The sequence below is a fragment of the Phragmites australis genome, chromosome 5 (assembly GCF_958298935.1).
Source record: "Phragmites australis chromosome 5, lpPhrAust1.1, whole genome shotgun sequence".
NCBI classification, from domain to species: Eukaryota; Viridiplantae; Streptophyta; class Magnoliopsida; order Poales; family Poaceae; genus Phragmites; species Phragmites australis.
The window spans coordinates 14,825,400-14,850,215 of record NC_084925.1 but is presented as its reverse complement, the minus strand read 5'-3'; the positions used below and the strand labels follow the sequence as shown (position 1 = coordinate 14,850,215).

At 40.6% G+C, this 24,816-nt stretch overlaps 1 pseudogene; it reads left to right on the top strand.

Moving 5' to 3' along the window:
- The first annotated feature begins 9,197 nt into the window (after nucleotides 1-9,197).
- LOC133917838 (uncharacterized) overlaps nucleotides 9,198-24,816 on the top strand; it is a 69,467-nt pseudogene continuing 53,848 nt past the window's right edge.

Genomic DNA, 24,816 nt, shown 5'->3' with positions numbered 1-24,816 from the left:
ATCAAAAGGAGGCATTGAAAACTTAATCTTAGAATAAGGATCATCGCGACCATTGCGATTAACATTATTACCTCCATTACCTTGACGACGTTGTTGTTGGTCACGACGTAATTGTTCAGCACGAGGACATTGCTCAGCACGCGCATCTTGCCCAACAAAAACGTCACCATCTTCTTGGTCACCATTATTAGTATCATCATCATGTGAATGTTCATCATCCTGTGGTGGCTGTCGCAACTCAAGGTCGTTAACTCGCGTGACTAGGTTAGCAATGCTTGTTCTAATGTCTGTCAATAGTCTAGTATGATCCTGCAAGGCTTTGTTGAGTTCTTCCTTGGACACACAATCCTTAAAATCCGACGGAGAGCCATCACCTGACATGGTTAGTAGAAAACAAAGGACAACACAATATTATCCTTATCAACTACTAGGTTGTGGAAGGTGGAATCACACACACTCAAGCGTCTTACCACGCTCTTACAAATGTTCTTACCAACGCAGCAAGGAGGAACAACCGGTGACGAGTCTGGAAGCGTGGGATGATTGCAAGAGTGAACCTGTTCGGATCAAAGGAGGTGGAGCTTGGAAGGCACAATATGGTAGCAAGGATTAGCAATAACTGTAATCAGAAGAGCAAAGCTAAATAAGTGTCCAAAGTATGAATCACAGTTGTTGGTCTATCACGTGTCCCTAGTCCTAGCACAACAGCTGAAATAAAAGCTAAAAAGGATGATCAGAGAAAGACACAGCAAATAGCACAATGATCTGGGTGTTCGCTATGTGCTCCTCTTTTTTGTCTTTTAGCACTAGTAGGAATCACGAAAAAAAAATTTCGTATTTCTCTGATATTTTTTTCTGAACTAGGAGCACACAAGAAACAACCACAGAAATTTTCACCTCAAACGGATGCAAGATGTGGCCTATAGAAAATTAAGCACGTTCTCTGAAAAGCGTGCGGAAACTTCGCGGCTCGAATACTCAATCTTCCGAGCCGAAGTTGGGAAAAAAAATTTGGTGGAACCCGGCAAAGCCAGGGAGCAACGGATGTAACTTTTTCTGTAGATGTCCGTGAAAATTTTTTTTGCCTGATTCCGAGTCCGTATGAGGAAGTTATGGCCGTTTTACTGAACCCCTGTCGACTTAGGGTTTTTTTTCAAGGCACCTCTTGCAGAAATTGACCTCTGTAAGGTATTGCATGCAATAGGATCGCGAGATGAACAAGGAGGGCAGCGGTGGCAGGGCAATTGATACAAGACGGCTTGCGACCTATCTAGGGTTGGCATGGCGGAAGTAACACAAGGCGGTTAGCGGTGGCAAATCGAGTAATGTGGTTGCTCGACTTGTTGGTGGGGATGATGGCGATGGGATAGCGGCGTGATCAAAATAGCACGGAGCGTTGACTAAAAACCAAGAAAATGACTCTAAAACCAGCAACAAGACTCGACCACGGACACAAGCTCAACAACGCGCAACTGAAAATAAAAATTGCAAAGGCACAAAGGGTTCTAGGGCAGCGGAAATTGACGGAATTTTTTTGGCTTTTTCTGGACTCTAGGTAATGAAAAACAGACTAATCTAAAGAGGAAAATGAAATTACCTAACGGGCAACCTGAAAATCTGATACCAGTTGATGAGTAATGTTGGCCTGATCTTCCGATAGGTAGCGATAAGTCGGTGGGTGGAGAACTCGACGTTGATGATCTAAAGGCTTCGACCCGAACAGATCGTGTCCCTTGCAATCACTACACCACAGCTCCGTTGGTTATCAACCGTGTCGCGCGGTTGACCTCTCCAAGAAGGCTCAATCCCTGCAAGCGTACCGAAAACACAAGCAAGAACATAGAAGATGCAATCTGAAATATTGCGAATAGAATTCAAGTACTCGAAGTTGGGGTTCCACAAACACTTGCGGCGGCCTAGTCGGTCCGGAACAAGAGCGAAAATCTCACAACTGTGTGTAGATCAATATCTAAGCAAAACCCAACCCTAATTAGGGCGGCGGCTACTGTATATAAAGACTAGGGTCGGCCAAGGACCCCTGGACGTGTCCCTAATGGACTCCAACACGTTACACGGCCCAACGGCCCAAAAGATGGTGGCGCAGCACCCTGACAGATTCTGGACGTCCACTTGTTTTGACGATTCCTGTTGACTCAGAAAGAATTTGGACATGGGACCAGTCCCGTTGGAAAGCTTATCTCCTTAGCTTTCCAACCATATGTAGAACGTGGAAAAAACGGAGTTCGTATGCGTCCTGGGCGACGATTTTAGTGCTGGCTGGTCCTGAACTCCGAAACGGACTCAAACTTGATTGGACCTCCACCTTGGCTTGGGCACCCTTGCTGTTCTTCTCTCGTGTTCCTAAGTAACAATACATCACAATTATTTAGTAGCATCCCATCCTTATCAAAATATAAAGGAACACTAAGGAACGAGCTTACCTCATGATTTAGTTGACGTGCACGAGCTCGTGTCAATGGACCTATTGTTGGAGGAATACTCGATGTGTGTGTATCCGAAAGAGTGATGTCCTCATCACATCCCATACCTGCACACCATCGTTTTACAGTATTAATGGTTTCAGGTAGACATCGATATCGTTACCAGGTTGCCTCGGCCCTAGTATCAGCACTGGCATCATAATGTACTTCCGTTTCATACACAACCAAGACGGAAGGTTGTAGATACATAGAGTCACAGGTCAAGTGCTATGACGACTGCTCATGTTCCCGAATGGATTTATCCCATCTGTACTCAATCCAAATCTTATATTCCTCACATCTTCTGCAAAGGGCTTCTTGTATTTCCTATCGACGTTTCTCCACTGCATAGAATCAGTGGGGTGTCTCTGCATTCCATCGTCCTTCCGCTCATCGGTGTGCTATCGCATCAGTTTGGCATGCCTTTTGTTCGCGAATAAACACTCCAAATGGGGGACTATAGGAAAATACCACATCACCTTCGTGGAACGCCTTTTCTTCTTTCCTTCACCATCGATATCATCACCATCACGCTTGTACCGTGCTGCAGCACATACAAGACATGCTTGCAAGTCTGCATGCTCTCCGCGATACAACAAGCAATCGTTTGGACATGCATATATTTTCTATACTTTCAACCCCAATGGGCACACAAACTGCTTGGCTTGGTATGTGTTTTTGGCAGCCCATTTTTCTTTGGAAGCAATTTCTTCAAGAACAGTAACAACTCTAAGATGCTTGTATCAGACCACCAGTTGCATGCCTTCAATTGGAGCAGTGAAAGCACGGTACACAACTTTGTGTGCTCCTTCTCGCAGCCCGGGAACAATGGTGTTTTAATGTCCGCTACCATACGCTAGAACTTTTGAAACTCTCTTTCATTGGTGAAGTTCACCTCCCTATGGCACAACATCTACTACAGATCATCGACGTCGGTGTCGGCCAACATCTCCTCTAGATCATCATCGGCCAACGTATCTTCAGCAGGCGGCATACTGATGTGTTCGTCGACCGGCATATCGGTGCACATGTCTTCGTCTTCTCTTCCAATGTATTGCCCTTCCTATACGATCTCAGCTTCAACGTGCTCAATCCAACGGGTATAGCCAGGCATAAAGCCCCTTGGCATCAAGTGGGAATGTATCTGCCGGGTTGTGGAGAACTACTTCTTGTCTCGCACTTGACGCATGGACAACACATGTGTTGGAGCAAGAGATCGTCTTGCCATAGCAAGTACGGAGAGAGTTTCTTCTAAGGAGGAGACTCATGCTTGGAGACGAAGTTTGAGAGGAAGGAACATCGCAAATGTATTGATAGTAGAGAAATGGTTTGGTCTAGGGGGAGTATAATAGCGTGACTTTGTGTTTGTGTACCTCTGTGTCCTGTGTGTTGCCCCTTGTGTTGTACTGAGCATTCTCCTTATAACCTGTACCTGCCCAGATGACCACGAACCCCTATTTATAGAGTGGTACGTAGCATAGTGTAGAAGTTATCGCAATGTTCAAATATCTAGGACCTGGCCGAATTACTAGGGCTTATCCTGGATAACTACTTTTTACCCTACATTAAAGATAAATATCTACCGTGGTAACTATTGCGGTGCCTGCCCCCCGAGAGGTGAGTTGGTCGCCAATTGCGGCCCAGCGCTGCTCTGCCAGGGTTGTCAAGATGACTTTCATCGCACTGGGGTGTTAGGATAAGCACCACTTGCACCGGCATTAATCCCTGTCATCTTGCGTCAGGTTAGTTGCAGCGGGGTGTCTTTTCTTCCCTGATATTATCTTCAGAGACCTGCTGCATCTTTAGGCTTCGAAAGGTCGTACAGGCACCAGAGGGGTGGCTCGAAGGGTTCTGCAGCCTCTGGGGGCCAGGCCTCCTACTGAGAGTCCGGAGGCCGAAGGCTCCAGAGGGACTTGCTGTAGCTCTGAGTTTTGGGAAGGCCACGTACGTACCGGAGAGGTGGCCCAAAGGGGCCCGCGGCCTCCGGAAGTCGAGCCTCCTACTGAGAGTCTGGGTATCGAAGGCTCTGGAGGGACCTTTGATAGTAATCTTCAATCATTGTCCTTAGGCTAGTCTATTTTCCCCCAACATGTATTGATACTGTGTATTTGACTTGTGCGCTGCGGCCGCTACTAGGAAACCCTCCATGCCATTCTTGTACTCTGCGCTCACACAACTCACATCGTACATTCATCTTCTGTCCATCTACAATTATATCATTATTGTAAATATAAATTCAAAATATCTACAAGATTTTGCAATCAACAACAAATAAATTACCTCACAATCTCCTACCGACAATTGGCCCGGGTTGGAGGAGCCACTGTTTATATGCTTTCATGTCCACTTTCGATGAGTAATTGTTGGTGCAATCCCTAGAAATTTTCTTTATTATTCAACCCCTGAAAAATAAAAATAAATACGCTCATACCTAAAGTTTCTATATTGGAGGTTGCTAATTAAATAAAATATATACAACTAGATCTTGCTACATACCTAAATATCATGGCTAATTTTTCCAACTCATTAAAAATAAAAAATAAATATGCTCATACCTAAAGTTTCTATATTGTAGACTTCTAAATTTATTCCTATGGTTCATTATGATCAACTTTGAAGATTTTCCTAGGTCTCTATAGGGATAAGATCAACTTTGGTTTTTCAGGTAATATTTTGAGTTAAAAGTCTAAATATAGGATTAACCTTGAGGATTTCAACTTACTTGAGCTCAAGAGGCTCCTGCTAGAAGCTTGCTTGCTGTTGGGGAAAAATCCAGAGTTCACTTTCCCTAAAAAATGAAGAAAAGACAAATGAGTAAATGGAGAGAAAAGAAGCAATTTTGTTTGGATATCTAGCGAGAGCTCATCTACACCTCCTTCTTGACCAAAATTGAGCTTGAGTAGTGGAGGAATCAATGCGGGAGAAGGGATGAAGTGGTTGTTGCCATAGGAGATTTTGTGAGGGAGAGAGTTCTGAAATGGCTCTGTTAGCTCGAGGTAGAAGAAGGTGGGGAAGAGGAGGACATCACTGCTGGCTCATATAATCCACTGGCAGTGATGTACATATATCACTACAAATCAGTGGATTAAGCTGGCAGTGATGAGGGTGATGGGTATCACTGTCGGCTCCATCCATCAGCTGGTAGTGATGACCCCTATCACTACCGGTTCATAAGCCACGATGGTTGATTCTTCCCACACGACTTATGAACCAGTAGTGATGCCCCATCACTACCCATCTATGAGGAACCGGCAGTGATAGGCTGGCATATAAGCCCAGTTCTGTAGTAGTGAGATTTGTTCCAAAAATCATTATGTCATCAACATACAAGCACAAAATAACTCCTTCACCCCCACCATGGTGATAATACACACATCTATCAGCTTCATTAACTACAAAACTCATAGATGTTCTTCTCATGCCATTACTTAGGAGCTTGTCTAAGAACATACAAGAATTTCAATAGATTACATACCTTGTCCTCATGACCTTCTACTACAAAACTATCATACATATATACATAAAAAAGAAAGTTGTCTTAACATCTATATGATGAATGAGAAGTCCATGTGAGGCATCCAATGAAAGTAGAACCCCTATCATGGTCAGCCTAGTGATAGATGAATAAGTATCAAAGAAATATTCGCCTTCTTTTTTGGTATAACCCTTAGCCAAAAGCTGAGCCTTATACTTTCCAATAGTACCATCAGGTCTAAACTTCTTTTTGAGCATCTATTTACATCCCACAAATTTACAACTATTAGGTCAGTATATGACTTCTCAAGTACTGTTGTGAGAATGGAATCCATCTCAATACGAATGGCCGCCTTTTAGTAGTCTGAATCTAGAGATGCATATACTTCTGAGATATACTTAGGAGTATCATTCATAAGGTACACAATAAAATCATCACCAAAAGATTTTGTTGTCCTTTGTCCCTTACTCCTTCTTGGAGCCTTACAGTCATCCTCATCAGGAACTACATCATGTGTTTGTTCAGAATACACAAGTGGTGTGATAGTTTCATGAATTATCTAAGAGGTTTGACTAGAAATGTTATGTATATCCTTCATGGGAAACATGTTCTAAAAAACGTAGCATCTCTGGACTCCATAGTTGTATCGACAAGCATGTCAGATATGTCAGATTTATCTACTAAAAACCTATAAGCAATGATGGGATGAGCATATCCCAGAAAGACAATCCACAGTTTTAGGTACCATCTTGCACTTTTTAGTTAATTGTACATTAACTTTTGCCATGCAAACCCAAGTGCGCAAATAGGAAAGTGGTAATTTTAAAAAATGAGCACCGAGGGGGAGGACGTCCCCCTGGGATTTCATTAAGAGGATGTCAAGCCTTGAACCCGGGCTGGCTACGTGAGACCGTGCTCGACTTACCGTTAGCACCGTGAGAGGCTTGGTTGGAAAATGGTAATTTTCTCCCTTACTATTCTTCATATAGGGTTTTCTCCTTATTTTTAGAAGGGACTTTATTGAGAACATGACATGAATTCAACAAGGCATCCCCACCATGCCTTAGATAATTCCCCAATATCTAACATGACATTAACCAAGTCAATCAGGGTGTGGTTCTTCCTTTTGGCAACCCCGTTTGATTGGGGTGAATAGGGAGATGTCTCTCGTGAATAATTTCATGTTCCTCATAGAATAAGTCAAAGTCATTAGATAAATACTCTCCACCATGATTTGACCTAAGTTTTTTTATTTTTCTTTCCAACTGATTCTCAACTTCTACCTTATAGATTTTATAGTTTAGATCCTCATCTTTTGTTTTCAATAGATAAACATAAAAAATCTAGAAAGCATCATCAATTAAAGTCATGAAATATCTTTTTCCACCATTCGTCAACACACCATTCATTTCGCAAAGATCTAAATGTATAAGTTCTAATTATGCCAAATTTCTCTCCTCAACTACCTTGTGAGGCTTACAAGGTTTGCTTTGATTGCACACAATTTTGGCACTTAGAATTTTTGACAACGGAAAATTTTGAAATTAAATTCACACTGGAAAGCCAAGACATGCAGCCAAAATTTATGTGATATAACCGTGAGTGTCAAACACAAACCTCATCTCCATTAACATTGCTGCAAATATGATTCATAGATTTACTGCAGAAATCAGAAAGGGAAAAAGGGAACAAGTCTCCGTACTCATAGCCTTTACCAATAAAAAGTCCATATTTCTACACGAATACTTTGTTAGACTCAAACACCACATTAAACCCGTCTGTGCAGATAAGGAAACCACTAACTAGATTCTTATTTATTAAAAGGACATGATGCACATTCCTCGACTGCACGATTTTTCCTAAAGTAAACTTCAAATCTACCATGCCAACACTATGAACAGAACCATGTGACCCGTTACTCATTAGGACGATAGAATCCCTATAGGATGGTAAGAATATCACATTGAGATATCAGTACACACATGTACATTAGCCCTAGTATCAACCCACCAATTGGTAGACTAAGTCATAGAAAGAACAGTAGGTAGATTATCATGCCTTGTAGTTCCATCTTCAGTGTTGCCTATGGTCACATTGACATTCTTTGAATTTTATCCTTGATTAACCTTTCTTCCTTTTTAGTTTGCACATTTCTTGACACAATGTCCAAGCTCACTGCACAAAAAGCAAGGTTTATCATATGTGTTCATCTTCTTCTTCTTGATATTGGTGATTTGTTTGGCTTTGCTATTTTTCCTTTTGAACTTTCCATGAGAGGATCGTTGAACCAAATTAGCACTAAACTATTCCTCGTCCCTTTTGCATGCACATCCTCAGACTGAGCTTTCTCCTCAACATCAAGAGATAAGACTCTCAATAGAGATTTCTTACTTCTTGTGTGTTAGAGTAGTGACAAAATTCCTCCATAAAGGAGGTAATTTGGTAATGATGCCCCCAATCACAAACTTCCAGGTAGTGTAAATTTAAGGAGATCGAGGTTCATTTACAATGCATTGTATCTCATAAGTCTGTTTGACTACGGAACAATTATTATCTATCTTGTAGTCATGATACTGCACCATGACATACAGTTCACTACCTATATTTGATGCGCTGAATTTAATATTCAGTGCTTTTCACAACTCCTTTGCATCTTTTATGTGCATATACATATCACAAAGACAGTCGACAAGAGCACTAAGAATGATAGAAAAAGTGTGTTGGCATTCTCGAACGTCTTTTCCTATTCAGGAGTAAGGGTTCCTTCAGGTTTGACAAATGTAACATAGTATATATTCATCATTGTAAGACATAGAGTGGTTTTGACTTGCCATCTCTTAAAGTGCACTACATCAGAACAACACATCAATGACGGATTCCATACCCGTCACTCTAAGCACATAACTAATGATGACACATTAGTGATGGATGATGCTGAGACCCATCATTAATGAGTTCAGTGCAGCAATTTCAATTGATTTGGAACATCAATTCGAGTTGCACGTTCCACTATTCCGAGCGAACTATTATCATGTTGTGTAAGGAAATCATCATAATAGAATGGTTTGCACATTGCAAGATTAGTGATGAGAAATTTACTCAAGCATCAATGTAATGCAAAGTTGAATTGTAAACAACTAATGAATTTTCCTCATTCCCCATCCAATCCAATAGCAACGAACTAGAGAATCTTGCATCCCCCCACCACACGACATCATGACCAAGCATACACCAACCACAACATGAACAAAGAGAGGGAGATGCGCGAGAAGATCACCGTCGCTGAAGGCCCCCTCATACATGTCCTTGTCCCTAAACACATCGTAGGCATTGTATCAGACGGGGTGGCCCTCGCGGTCCCAGCTGTGCAGGTAGGTAACGACACCCTCGAGGTCCTTGAAGATCAGGTCCTCATCGAGCACCACATCGGCGCCAAACTCGGCCTGCCAAGCGACGAAGTGGAGCAGCATGGTTTGTCCATCGCGGACGAGGAAGTCATGCCCGTGGAGGAACTTAAGGAGCACCACATCCATGGGCTCATCTGGGATGGGGGGCTAGGTCAGAGCAGGGGCGACACCTTCGGTAGTTGGGGAAGGAGGGTTGAGCGGGATGCCCCAGATGGAGATGGGGTCTGGGTGGGTGGCGAGCAGTTCCTTAAGGTCAGTGAGCGCGCAGAGCTTGGAGGCAATAGTGCGGTGATGATGTAGGAGTACTCCTTGAAGGAGGTCGAATAGAGAAGAGTGGTGGCCTCCTTGAGCGAGGACATGAGGCTGCGCTTGGTGCCCTTCGATGATGGCACCGCCATTGGTGTGGATGCCAGAACCGAGGACGGGGTGGTGGTCGAGGACATGTCTGTGGAGTGGGTGGTCGGGGACATGTCTATGAAATTATGGGAGTTGCAGCGAGGAGAGGCTCCTACGTTTTGAAAGGGGTGGGATTTGGAGTGCAACATGAGGGGAGGCGACGAGGGGTGCGATCCGCGTGACTTGAGTTGAATGCCATTGGATGGGAGATGGATGGCGGGGAGTGGAGGAGGGGGGTGAGCGGATCAGCGACATGATGGGGTGAGGGCGAGCATTGTGTTTCTTTTGTGAGGACGTGGTGGGGTCCATGGATTTCTTAGAGAGATGTGGTTTCTGAATGACATAGGCCTACGTTTCTTCTACGCGCACCCGCACATTAGTGACGAATGTTTTTAACACCCGTTACTAATGACTTTCACAATAGTGATAGATATTTTTATTACCCATCACTAATGACTGACTATGCCATTGGTGACGGCTTGTCAAGTGACCGATCACTGTTGTCATTAGTGATAGGTTATTTCCTCACCTTTACTAATGACTTTCACAATAGTGATAGATATTTTTACTAATTATCTATCGTTAGTAACAGGTCTGATACGGGTCCTAGCCTGGGGTGACATTAGTGACGCGTTGTCACTGGACCCGTCACTAATGGATCATTAGTGACGGTTCTAATTAGCCTTCACAAATGTGGTGTCACTAATGTTGGTTTCTAATGTAGTGGTGCACACCGATAAGTTTGTCCAGCCTCAGAGCATCAGCAAAACTAGTCATTGTTAAACCAAAGTGTCTAACATAAGGTTTTTGGATTCTTGGATAAAAACACATTTTAGGTTTAATTTAATTTCTAAATAAATAATGAACAAGAATTGATATACCATTATTATTATGAAATAAGAGTATAAACTAGATATGTACATAATAGAACTACACATCTCTAATATACTCACTAACAGAAACAATAGAGTATTGCTTGGCATGACAAACATGATTAAAAGAAGATTAATCATAGCAAACGTACTGATTGGTAGTGAGATGCGTGAAGACACCATGACGACGATGCAGAAGGTGATGACGAATAGGATGCAAATTGCAAACAGTCAATGGCAACAAGGAAGTGGATTACCTGGAGTCGCTCAGAGCACTGGACAAAACCCTAAGTCGTTGTATCCTTATGTGGTTCCATTCATCAGATATATATAGAAAAAACTGCTCAACACAGACGTGTCATGAGTATATATATATATATATAAAACCAATTTGACCATTTTACCACACAACAAAAGAATAAAACTGCAAAATAAGGCAGCACCTGGATACAATTTCAGCGAACCATTCACACAGGCGTCGTGCACCTGCGTCCTTCGCTTCGGCCATGGCCCAGTGAGGCGAGGAAAGTCGAGTGACCATGTGTGTTCTATTAGTCCTCATGAGTGAAGGAGGGAAGGAAAGAACTCCTTTTAAGTTGGTCTCCCTCAACCTCCACTAACAATATGAGACTAAAAAACTACAATCTACTTTTACATGTTTGTCTATGATATTTATTAAGAATTATTCAAATATAATGTGCCAAGCCTATATATTCTAATAGATGCATGAGTACACCATAACCTTGCCGCCCTGCCCATCCCCGATCAAGCTTTGCCATGTCTCCTTCACCACCACAGTCAAGAGCAAGACTACAAAGGTGAAGGACTAGCACCACAAGCCTCGCCGCCACTTCATCACCTTCTTCCATGGTAGAATCCATGGCAGGATCGTCATTAAAAAATCAAATCAAGCATCACATTCCATGAAACAGAACCTGTTCGAGTGCTTGTTGATGTGAAGCTCATGGGGAAACTTAAAACAGATCACACAAATACACAATGAATAGTATGTCTAGTCTTGAAGCGGTGAGAAACAAAAGTGATCCTATCATACTTCTATACTCTTTTTGATCAACTGGATCACCATCTTCGTCAGGATCAAGTATTGTTGTTACTTTGATAGGTGTCATGATTGGCTTGCTATTTTTCATCTCAAAACATTGTAGCATGTCTCTTGTACTTACTTTGATGAACAAAAGTACTCTCCTTAGTTTGTTTGATTTGAAGATCTAAAATGCACATTAGTTCATCCATCATACTCGTATCAAATTCTTTGCTCATAGTTTATGAAAACTGGACACCAAAACATAAGATAAACAACCAAAGATGATATCATCTACAAAGATCTGAACAAATAGTTGATCATTACCATGCTTGAGCACAAACAACATCTTATCCACTTTACCCATTACGAAACCCTTTTCAAGCGAGAAGGTTTTTAGCCTATCATACCATGCTATAGAGTCTTGTTTAAACCATACAAACTTTGGACAACTTGTATACATGACCTAGATATTTAGGATTTTCAGAACCATATGGTTGCTTTAACATAAATCTTTTCATTAATGTAGCCATTAAGAAAATTACTTTTAGCATCCATTTGATATAATCTAAACCTTTAGGTGCAGTAAAAGCTAAAATAATTCTAATGACTACTATTCTACTAATAGGAGCAAAAGTTTACTCAAAATCTAGCCCTTTCACTTATGTAAAACCCTGAGCTACAAGCCTAGTTTTACTTCAAACAACAACAATATTATATCTTTGTTTATTTTTGAAAATCTATCTAGTACCAATTATATTATGACCCTGAGGTGGTGCAACTAGCTCCCAGACTTTGTTGCGTTCAAAGTTTTCAAGTTCCGCAGGTATAGCATTGATCCAAGATTCATTTATTAATGCATGTGAAACATCTTTGGGTTCAAAAGCTGCAACAAAACTTGAGTGAGCATGAGAGTTAGAATAAATAAGCCTAGACTGTGTGACTCATTCATGAAGATCTCCAATCATCTATTTAGGTGGATGACTATGCTAAATATGCAAATGAGCTATCACTCTAGAAGCAACCTCTTCTCCTTCAGCATGCACAAATAATGTTGTAGATTGAGGATGTCCAACTGTAGATGAAGTAATCGAATGTGTCAAAGGGTCTATAGTTGATTGTACCATAGGAATCAAAACCTCATCCTTTGCGTCATTATCTTCACTTAAAAAAATTCTTTCAGACACTCCCTAAACATTTGTACCTATACCTGCATCATTTGGTCTAGTTCTAGAACTAGACCTATCAAAAGTAACCTCACATGTTTTGATAATTTTATTAGTCTTCAAAACAAACACACGATAGCTACGAGTAGGAACAGGATATCCAAAAAAAATACGATCGATTGATCTAGATTCAAACTTATCCAGATTACCATATTTTAGCACAAAGCACTTACAAACAAAAAACTCTAGGCCTATGACCAAACCATAACTTAAATGAAGTCTAACCCAATTTTGATCTCAAGTAAACACAGCTTGAAACATAACAAGTAATAGATATCGCTTCAGCCCAAAATTTCCTAAGTGTATGAAATTCATCTAGCATTTTCCTATCGATCTCAACCAAAATTCTATTTTTCCTTTCAACTAAACCATTTTGTTGAGGTACTTTAGGTGATAAACATTAATTCTCAATTCCTTTTTCAGCTCAAAAGTGATCAAAAGAAAAATTATTAAATTTAGTTCCATTATCACTTCTAATCGCTCTGAAAGATCCTATGAGGTCAACAGTCTTTCCAAGAGCTAATATTCTAAAATAACCAAAACGTTCATCCTTAGATACCATAACGTAAACCCAAGAATATCTAAAGTAGTCATCAATAATAATAAGCGCATACCATTTACCTTCAAAAATTGAATCCTAGAAGAACCAATAGTATCAAAATGTAAAAGTTGATCAGACACATTTATCATAACCATGGTAATAGGTGGATGTGAACTTGAATGCATTTTACCATGTTTACAAGAAGAGCACACCAACTCGTTATCAACCTTATGCTTAAGCAAGCCACGAGTAAGATCTAAACAACTAAAAGGAGGAAGATGATCAAAACCAATACGGACAAGTCTACGATGTCAAAATAATAGAACTTTAGAATCATTAGCAACAATACATCTATGCTTAGAAGAAGGTGATGCATCAAAATCAGCTTCAAAAACTCTTCCAAAGCACGACATTCTAAAAACTAGATTACCTAAAGCATCTAACACTTCACATTCACTTTTCTTAAAGCACACCTCAAAATCTTCATCAATCATTTATGAGATAGAAAACAAGTTAAATTTCAAGTTCTCAAGTAGAGCAACGTCCTTGAACATTAACTTATCATTAACCTGCACTATACCACCTTTTGCAACAATAACAGTAGAAGAAGCATATCCAAATATAGCACTTTCAGCACAAAATACACATACAAGGGAAGAGCACCAATTCTTTTCAGCGAGCATGTGGTGTGAGCATCCAGAATCGACTAGCCATATGTTTGCCTTCCTCATTCGAGAAGCCTACAAAGCAATAGAAGATGTCAAGGCCTCAGTACTAGGGATAGTAATAAAGCATTTAGAAATCTAGTACTGAGTCACCTGACCAGTAACGCGAGTAGGCACAACTGGAGAAACGTGAGTAGGACAAAACGAGTTATACGAGTAGGCTCAACCCGAAAAATCTTATGAGCAATCTCAATTTTAGCTTTTTTTCTGAGTTCCTTGCAACAAAAGATGAAGAATGTTTCACCCGGGGCACAAAATGAGGTGCCACAACCTCTCGAGAAATAAAATATGCCTTTATCAAATTAGACCTAGCTATCCTGAAAATTTTCTTTCCTTTGTTGTTTAGCTAGTCTAAAGCAAAAATCTATTAAATGTCCATCTCTATCATAATGAGTGCAAGTGTGCTTAACACGATATTTAGGTTTAAAAGATAAAGTAGCATTTGCATTCATTGTAAAAGATAGAAATCCAGGAAACTTGAAGACTACCTTTTTAGGTTCAGTAAGAGTTTCAAATTTGTTATTACCAAAAGTCCTAACAATAGTAAGAGAATGTGATTTAGAATGAGAATAGGGATCAAAACCTAAACCAACTTTGCATGTGATTGTCTGGGATGAGTCTAGTTTAGACTTTTAGTTCCCTTGGAAAACTTTTCTGCAACTCATTTCAAGTAATCAACCTGTTTTAAAAGAGCTAGGCACTTGTCACAAGAAACATTCATGGGTTTTTTTTGTTTATAACCATTAGAGCATGAAAGGACCTCATGATTAATCATATCACTAGCTATTTGAGAAACTCTAGAATTATCATGATGTCACTTCAATTCAAGAATTGAGCATTCAGAACAAAAAGTTAAATCAAACAAATCAGAATTTAAACAACTAGCATTTTTAACTTATTTGCAATTCAACACAATAAGTTTCTCATTCTTCTTAATTTCTTCTCTATGTTTCTCAAGAGTAGAAGCATGAAATTTTCTAAGAGAAGCAAACTTAAAACGTTATGTTTCTTAATTTTCTTGTTATGTTTTCTTTAAGAGTGTACCAATACAAACAATAGCATTAGAACTCATTTCCATCGCTATCAAGTTCGTCTTCAGTGAAGCTTTCCTTGTTGCTTGCCATGAGACACAGCCCTATCAAGTAGCCTATCATCTTACCCTTGGATGTTGTGTCAACATCTCTGCTCTCTAAATCAACATCACTCAAGTTGACTTGTTCAAGCATTGAAAGTACTTGATCCACAACCTTACAGTTGAGAAAGATCTTCTTCTTGCCATTGAATGTGTGCTTCTCCTTATCCTTCTCCCCCTTCGATGCTTTATCTGCAAGCTTAGGACAATTGGAACCAATATGGTTGAGATCACCAAATTCATAGCATGTTTGAGGACCTCCACTTCCTCTCTTCCTTATATGCACATTCTGCAAAGCTTTAGAGAAACAAGTAGAGAGTAGTGGTAAATCTTCTTTAGAAATCTACTCAAGTTGATCATCAGTTAGTGAAGACAAAGCAGATAATGAAAAGTTTGATGAAGAAGACTCAATCTAAGACATGTTAGGTTGAGAGATCAAAGCAATTGATTTATTAGTAAATTTTTAAGCAAAAACATCTAGTTCATGAGTTTTTAAATTTGAATAAATCACATCTAATATAACTATACTCATGAAAGTAGATTCTCTAAGTGATGTCACCTTCATCTCCCAAATCGATATGTCTAAAGCTCCTAGTAATTGACCTGTGTTTTTAGCATCGGTATATGAAATATTAATAGCACGCAAACTGCTAAGGATCTTACTAAAATGAGCAAAGAAATCATCGAGTGACTCATGAGCATTCATCTCAAATTTCATTTGTTCTTCCTTACATAAGACTCGATGTACCACTTTATTGGTATAAACCTTCATGGTAATCACAAAGTGTTTTCCATAACTCGTACGCTGACTTGAGATGCACAACTCGGTCGTAGTAACCTCTTCCCAAGCCTTAGATGATCAAGTTCCTCGCCTTGCTAATTGCCACAACAATTGGCATGTTCTGCGCCATCACTTCATTGTTTTTTAGAACCTTGTAAGTCTTGCAAACTTTCTCCCAAATTGCAAAGCCCAGGGCTTGAATTTAGGCTTTGATCTTCACCTTCTAGAACTGAAAATCAACACAATTGATAACACAAGGTTTTATGGAATACCTATCCGATGCCGTATTTTCTAATTTCTGATTAAGATCAATTAGAAAGGTTTAGGCTTTGTACCAATTGTATGATCAATTACACTCTAAAAAGACAACCAGAGGGTGTGAATGATTACGAAAATCAATTTAAATTCAATTCACCGTAATCAAATATCCAAACTTAAACTCGATATTCCACTCGGAATAGATTGTAGCACTCTAGTAAAAACGATGTAGAGTAAGATCTGTAGATCCTATTGTCTTCAAATTTGATAGCAAAACTAAATTTAAGTATGAAACTTTTCCAACAAGAATCAATTCAATCGGATATGTGGATCAAGAGTTATAATATTCACATCAGACTAAATATCAAGTATAACAAAACCTAGTTAGGATGACCAAAAACTACTCGAGACTAAGCAAAAGCAACTCAGAATTTTCTTAGATCTGGCTTAAACCAAGATGAAACTCATTGAAAGATGAAATTGATCAAAAACAAAAACCATACGTGCAAAACATAGAGTAAAGAGATCTCATCATAGAGAAAGAACCTTGAGTTTACGTAGAGCAAAACATACAACAAAACATAGAGAAAGAACCGAATCATCAACTCATCAACTTATGAAACTTGATCTTCATTACATTTATGAGTTTACAAGATGCCTCTCAAAAGCATCCTTACAAGGACTTCTATGAAATCTCAAACCTTAGATAGGTTCTTCTCTCTAAATCTAAACTCTAGGTTTTTCTCTCTAGATCTCTATGTCACACCCGGTTTTAAGATCAAAACCAAATGTGAACCATATGTATGCCAGCAAGTGGGGGAAATGTATGACATGGTGGCTTGAACCAAGATTTCCTATTCTCTAGGGTTTCATTTGCATAAAAGCCAGTTTTAGCCCTAAACTGTAGAAAAGCAGTTTTATTTTATAAAGGAAAGAGGTGCAAAAATATATCTTTTAACCTTCGAGAATTCAACCATTTCTTAGCCATTGAAAACATCCACCTGACTAATGATGTGAGGGTCCATGCCACTCATAACCATGAGCACGGCTGAATATTCGGTTTGACACTCTGCATAGTTTGTACACTTTACCCACGAGTTGTGATAAGCTCTTTTGCCGGTACCAGTCAGTACCTTACACACTTCCGAGGTGTGCGCCAAGAGATCACTACCAGGCTTTTCCAAAGAGTCTCTCAGTATGCACTTGCCCACTGAGGTTTCACCACTGTACATAAGTGGAGTAACCCTCAACCCCAAAAGCCCCCTTTTGTGCCAGGGAGAATCGAGAAGTACCCCTTCCTTCTCTACACATTCAACTGGCTCATACACCACTGGGAGAACGTCTAATTACTTAGCCAAGCCATACCATATCGGTCTCGTGGTTGTATTGTTGTCATGGGTGGTCACTCCACGAACCGATCCTTAATATAGTCTGGGCAAAACCGCCAACTATCCCACATGGGTAATCACCAAACATATCCATCCAAGAATATCCATGCCTAGAACACATCAACAGGAACACACCAACATACCCTTTTGCCCAAAACCTAGACTCCTTGTTGCTAATTCCCTTAACAACATCAAATATCATAACATCCTTTCTACCTCAACATTTAGTTTCCAAGCTCAAATTCATCATCTACAAACTACATGATCATCTAAAAGCATGGCTAAGCATAAACATGACCTTACTGGGAAATAAGCATCTACAAGTGTAAAGCATGTATATAAATCTAGTGCTTGCCATACTACCCATTTCATCACAAAAATAGCAGCATGCTTTGTAAAGACTGACTTTATAATAAGACTGGCCTCACAACATGGTTAAGACACTTGCCTTCGTCAAGGTGATGCACAGTTCCTTCAAAGTCTTCTTCTTGGAATTTCCTGAACTCTTGGACTGAATCATCTACACGAGTACACAATCAAACATAAAAATAGTACACTAGACAGAACTAAAACTGGATAAAATGATTCTACTCATTGCTACAAGAATTTGAGCGCAAAGATCATCTAAATCGGAGCTACGAGCAAAAAGTTATGAGTGTTTCAAGTTCCAAGGGTGTTTTAGCAAATTTTACTTATTAATAGAGAATAAACCAATTGTTATTATATTGAAAAACTGGTTTATTGTGCAATGGTGGTGTCATAAATCTGAAAAGAATTATTTCTGAGAGGAAAAACCCACGTGGACCAAGTCCACCAGGCGGTGAACTGAGAGGAGCTCCTCGGTCCACTATTTCACGGTGGACCATAGCGGCCGGCGGTGGCGCTTTGCGGTGGAGATTGGCTAGAGTGTGCTGGAACAAGGCTCTGATGGCCGTGGTGCTCCGATGAGTGGCGAAAAAGGAGAAGGAAGCACTAGCAAACTCCACCCCAAGCAACATTGGAGCTGGAGCGATGGTGTGAAGGACAGGTGATGAGAATGGCAGCAGTGGCGGTTGGTGTGATGTTGGGGTGGGGGCTCTAGCACCGGATCAATGACAAACCGCACGAGGCGGCTTCCAGAGTTTCCTGCAAAGCCGAAGGGGTGGTTAGTGTGGCCGGAGATGACGCGGCGACACGAAATAGCAGCAGCTGTGGCATTACTCACTGGAGACAACAACGAAGGCAAATCGAGTGAGGAGAAGAGGTGGGAATGGATGGATGGGGTGCACAAAAGGGCGGCAAACTTGATGGTGTAGAATTTATAGAGGGGAAGGGAGAGAGTGGGATGCATGGTCCAGCCGGACTTCAACATCGGAGTTAAATCCATGTGGCGAAAACGGCGACCGTTTCCCATGATTGAAGAGGGGAAAGTGGAAGGGGAGTGGTTGTGTGCACGTGGCAGTTCAGTGCTTAGGCGGGGAGGCGAAGGAGTGGCGTTGACCGGTAACAGCAGCAGCAGCAGCGTGGGAGCCGGGAGGCGAGGGGCCAGAGGTAGGGGATGAGTCGGGACAGCTCGGCTTGGCTCGGCGGCTTGGCGAAGCTTGATCTAGGACCATAGTCAGAGAGAGGGGTGAGGTGGCTGGCTTGAGGAGGCCGGCTCGGCTCGGCTAGATAGGCTTGGTCCAGAGAGAGAAAAAGAGAGGGCGAGCAGGCTGCAGCCTAAGGGAAGGGAGAGAGAGAGGGGAAGGAGTTTTGGGCTGGATTTTGAAAGAATTTTGGCCTGGGTTGAGTTTCTATTATTTCTCTTTTTAATTTCTTTCTATTTCTATTTCAATTCAAATCTAAACTGAATTGAAACAAATTTTTGAAACATTTTTCACCCAAAAACATTTCAAAGAGGGGGGGGGGGGCTACTGTACTACAACTACAGAGCCGACATGAATGCAACAGATCAAAATATAACCTAAGTTGTTTATTTTTTTACTTATGAAAATATCATTTTAACTCTAAGCTAATGGTGATGCTATAGCTAATATGTGGGCAAAATTTTAATAATTCACAAAACTGTAAATTAGGGTGTTACAAACCTACCCCCCTTAGGATGAATCTCACCCTCGAGATTTAGGTTGATCCTCGAATAGCTGCAAAAAATCTACCTTGAGATCATCTTCTCGCTCCTAAGTTGTCTCATTATCTGAGTGGTGACTCCACTGAACTTTGCACATTTTAAAAGCCTTTCTTCTCGTTGTTCGCTCTGTAGTGTCCAAAATTCCGATAGGATATTCTGCATATGTTAGATCTTCTTTTGGGTCCACTTCTTCTAGAGATAATTGTTCCTCTGGCAATCTTAAACATTTCTTTAATTGAGATATATGGAAAACATCATGCACATCGACCAGAGCAGATGGTAGTTCCAACTGATATGCTACCTCTCCCCATCTAGCAACTATCTTGAATGGTCAAATATACCTAGGTGCTAACTTCCCTTTAACCTTGAACCTGCGGAGACCTCTAATAGGTAAAACTTTCAAATATACCATATTGCCAATTTCAAAGGTTAATTCTCTTCATCGATTATCCGCATAACTCTTTTGTTGAGACTGTGCAATCTTCAATTTTTCTCGTATGGTCTGAACCTGCTCTTCTAAGAACTTTTGGTCCAAACACTTGGCTTTCTCCAGTCTCGTTTCAGTATAGCGAAGTTCTGCACTTTCTTCCATACAAAGCTTCAAATAGAGACATTTTAAAGCTGGCTTGGTAGCTGTTATTGTAGGAAAACTCTCCATATGGTAAGCTTTTATCCCAACTCTGCTTGTACTTCAATGTACAAGCTCTCAACATATCTTCTAATACTTGATTGGTCCTCTCTATTTGTCCATCGGTTTGAGGGTTATACACAGAACTGAAATTCAGCTTAGTGTCCAGGGACTCATGCAACTTCTGCCAAAAGCGAGAGGTAAATTGGGTACCTCGGTCTAACACGATCTTTTTGGGTACATCATGTAAGCACACAATTCTTGACATATACAGCTTAGCAAGTTTTGCACTTGAATATGTTATCTTCACTGGGATAAAATGCGCAACTTTTGTTAGGTGATCCACTACTACCCAGTTGGAATCATAATCTGCTTGGGTACGAGGTAACCCAACGATGAAATCCATACCAATTTCTTTCCACTTCCACTCGGGTACCTTCAAGGGTTGCAATAATCCTCTTGGCATTTGATGTTCTACCTTTACTCTCTGGCAGGTATCACACAAAGCTACATATTCTGCGACATATCTCTTCATACCATACCACCAATAATATTCTTTCAGATCTTGATATATCTTAGTACTACTGGGGTGAATGGAATATGCGGAATCATGGTCTTCTCGCAAAATCAACTCCTTCAGGCCTTTCTGGTCTGGTACACAAATTCTTTTTCCAAACCACACTGTTCCTTGACTATCCTCTAAGAATCCCGGGGCTTTATTTTTTTTAATAAGTTCTTTGATCTCTTTTATTTTCTTATCTTCCTATTGTCCTTTTCGGATATCTTGTTCCAATGTTGACTTCATTTCTATTCCTGTTGCGTCCATATCAGTAGCAAAACCCAAATTTAACCTTTCGAATTCCTTACATAATTCTGGCCGGCTTCCTTGCAACATAACCATGTTGCAATAACCCTTCCAGCTCAGAGCATCTACTACTACATTTGCTTTACCAGGGTGGTAATGTATTCCCACATCGTAATCCTTGATCAGTTCCAGCCATCTACATTGCCAAAGATTAAGATCCGATTGGGTGAAAATATATTTTAGACTTTTATGATCCATATATATTTCACACCGGTTGCCGGATATTGAAGGGGTTTTGGGTTGGATATTGAAGGAGTTTTGGCCTGGGTTGAGTTTCTATTATTTCTCTTATTAATTTCTTTCTATTTCTATTTCTATTTCAAACCTAAATCGAATTCAAATGAATTTTTGAAAAAAATTTGACCCAAAAAATTCCATAGAGAGAGGGGGGGCCTACTGCAACTACAGAGTTGGCGTGAATGCAATAGATCAAAATATAACCTAAGTTATTTATTTTTTGACTTATGAAAATATCATTTTAACCCTAACCTAATGGTGATGCTATCGCTAATATGTGGGCAAAATTTTAATAATTCACAAAACTGAAAATTAGGGTGTTACACTCTACCTTGTTACCCTCCTGATCGTGACCCCTTCTTTTTATCTCCTCCTAAACCTACCATGGATTGGAATCAAATCTTATATGATCATGTATGCACATGCAATGTGCATCCACATCTAAGGTAACAACCTTGTCGTATCTCACACTGACACAAACCATACTAGATTTACACGTCCTCCCATGATTGAGACCAACTCGTGCTTGAGTTCGACTATGACTCGAACTTGACTCTTTATGGCACTGGACTCTGTGACTTCCATGCGTAACCATTATGCTTGGTCATTCATGACCACATCATCGACCGGTCAAACCACAGCCTGATCTTTCCATATACTCAGACGACTCCATCCACCACATATAGTTGCACATGACCTCACATATGTCTATTCTTCCTACAACACACTTAGTCACACACCTGCAACCTTATCTTCAATGCACCATTTTCTAGCCTGAACCTCCCATATGACATCCTTGATCACTATGACCTTAGTTCCTCCCTAAACTTAGTTCTGAACCTCAGTTCCTCATGAACCTAGTTTCGATCCCGTCATCGACCATGCTCACCCTCAAGCAAACACATGTACATGAACAAACCAATTTTCCCGAGTACAAGTGTAACACCCCATGTCCAAAATCTACTTCTAGCCTACACCACTATGGGGCATGCTCACATACGCATAGCACCCCTCTTATACTTTTGTCCTCACTTTGTGTAAAAGGCTTAACTCGAAGGTGATAAGTTTGGAACGCTAAGGCTTATGTGCTAGCCCTCACCCACCTAAACTACCAAGGTGCTACTAAACCACCACACAACATAGCTGGGCTAAAAGGGCCAACACCACTACTAGGCTGCTAATGGGTTAGGATATTACATTCACCCCCTTAAGGGCTGACACTCCCGGCATCACAACGCATACATGGTAGATGCCTAAAACCACCCCTCGGTGCAACAGCCATGCTACGGGCTGATCCACATGCACACACACATGTGTAACGAGGGTTGATGCTCTAATACCACCTGTAACGCCCCGCATTCAAAATCTACTTCTAGATGAGCCTACCTGTGTGGCGGGCCCACATATACATACCACCTCTCTTATACTTCCGTCTTCACTTTGTATAAAAGAGTTAACCTGGAGGTAATATATTTGGAATATCAAAGCTTGTATGTTGACCCTCACTCACATAAACTACTAAGATGGTACTAAGGCCCTGTTTGTTTGAGCTTCTAGCCAACTTCTCGCTCCTACTAGGCAGAAGCCCAAACAAATATGCTATTTTTCAAAGCCACTTTTCACAAGCTGGACACCCCAAAAGCTGGTTTTGAACTAGAACTGAGAAGCAAGTCTAGGTGGACTTTTGTGGCTTCTGCGGGTTGTGGAAAATAGACTAGCCATAAAAGTCATGTAAATTACCAATAAATGCCATTATAAAAACACCAAGTACACCGTCGGAAGACTAGAGGGAATCGAGCTCGTGACGGAACAACTGGGCTATCACGACCTATGGTTTCCCCTACCATCATCCCGCCTCCACCGCCTGTCGTCGAGCAGAGAAGGCATGGTGAAGCTCCGAGATTCCTTCCCTCTCTCTGATTCGAGTCTAGGTAGCCGCCATGAGCCAATTGGGGCAGCCTCTAGATCTCAAGAAGTAAGCATCCTCATCCATGTGCCTCAACACTTCGTTAGATCTCGCTTTATTGCGTGCTCCGCTCGTGATTTCTTTGTTCCATCATCCGGATTTTTGGATGCTGATTTGGGTTCTCTCTGTTTTTTCATTGTGCGCAACAGACAAGAAGCTTCAGAGTAAGTCAAATTTCTAACTCCGAATCTAAAGCCCTATAAAAAGTACTTGTAGTTTTGCTTCTAAAGAGTTTATTGTGTGTATACAGTCTGTTTAATCTTAGCAAGCGGATTCCTGTGTATCTAGTTTGGCTAGCATTAACGATAGTATGCTAAATGTGATTATTAGTGCGGCACTCAATTTTCTAGACCTACTGTTCAATGTTGAGCATACTACAGCTCTTGCTCATTAGCAGGACCTCAGAGTTCAGAATTGTTTCTAAGGTGCATCTAATCACATTACTTAGAATTTTTTTTAATATTGTTTGTTATTAATTTTGTGCATTGCAACCATTGTTTCTAAGGTATATCTGCTACACTTGTTTTTTATGTTTGTATTCCCCAATGCCCTAATGTTGAACATAACATCAAAGCTATGGATTTATCTACAGATGAAGCTTTCATTGTTGAGTTAAATTTATAAAAGCCAAGTCTGTAGCTAGAAACGGTGATATCACTGCACTCTTTGTTTTGCCACTTCATTGTTATTAGTTTTAGATGCTGTTGGAGGCTATGATTGTGGTTTGGTTTTAGATGTTGCAATTGATGAAATATAGTGGCTTATTTGTTCACTGTTTGGCCCTTTTCAGTCAAGCTGAATGCAAATCGTGTTGTGATTGGCACACTTAGAGGATTTGATCAGTTAATGAATCTGGTGGCGTTATCAGGGGAAACAGTGTTGTCATGATCGAGGCGTTGGAGCCTGTTGCCAAGTCGCAGCGAACTCATAGGCATCGTTCTGCTTTAGTAGATCTAGGGCTTGCAGTGTGGAAACTGATGTATATGATATAATTAAGTGAACTTTATGTACCTTGACTAATGTGTTTGCACAGCAATATAACTTTGGATGTGGAAGGTCGATCCCTGTTTGCACGTGACAGTGCTTGATGTTCTGTATTCATCAGCTATTACGGATTAATAACTCAATTAAGCTCATCTGTTTGGTGTCTAGAATTTCCTGCACGTGCTCTTTCTATCAAAATATCAACTCGACACGTGGAATCAATCCAATATATAGTAATTTGAAGAAGTAAAATAATATAGTATAATAAAAAAGAGATTTACATACACGAAATTCGCAATATGATCA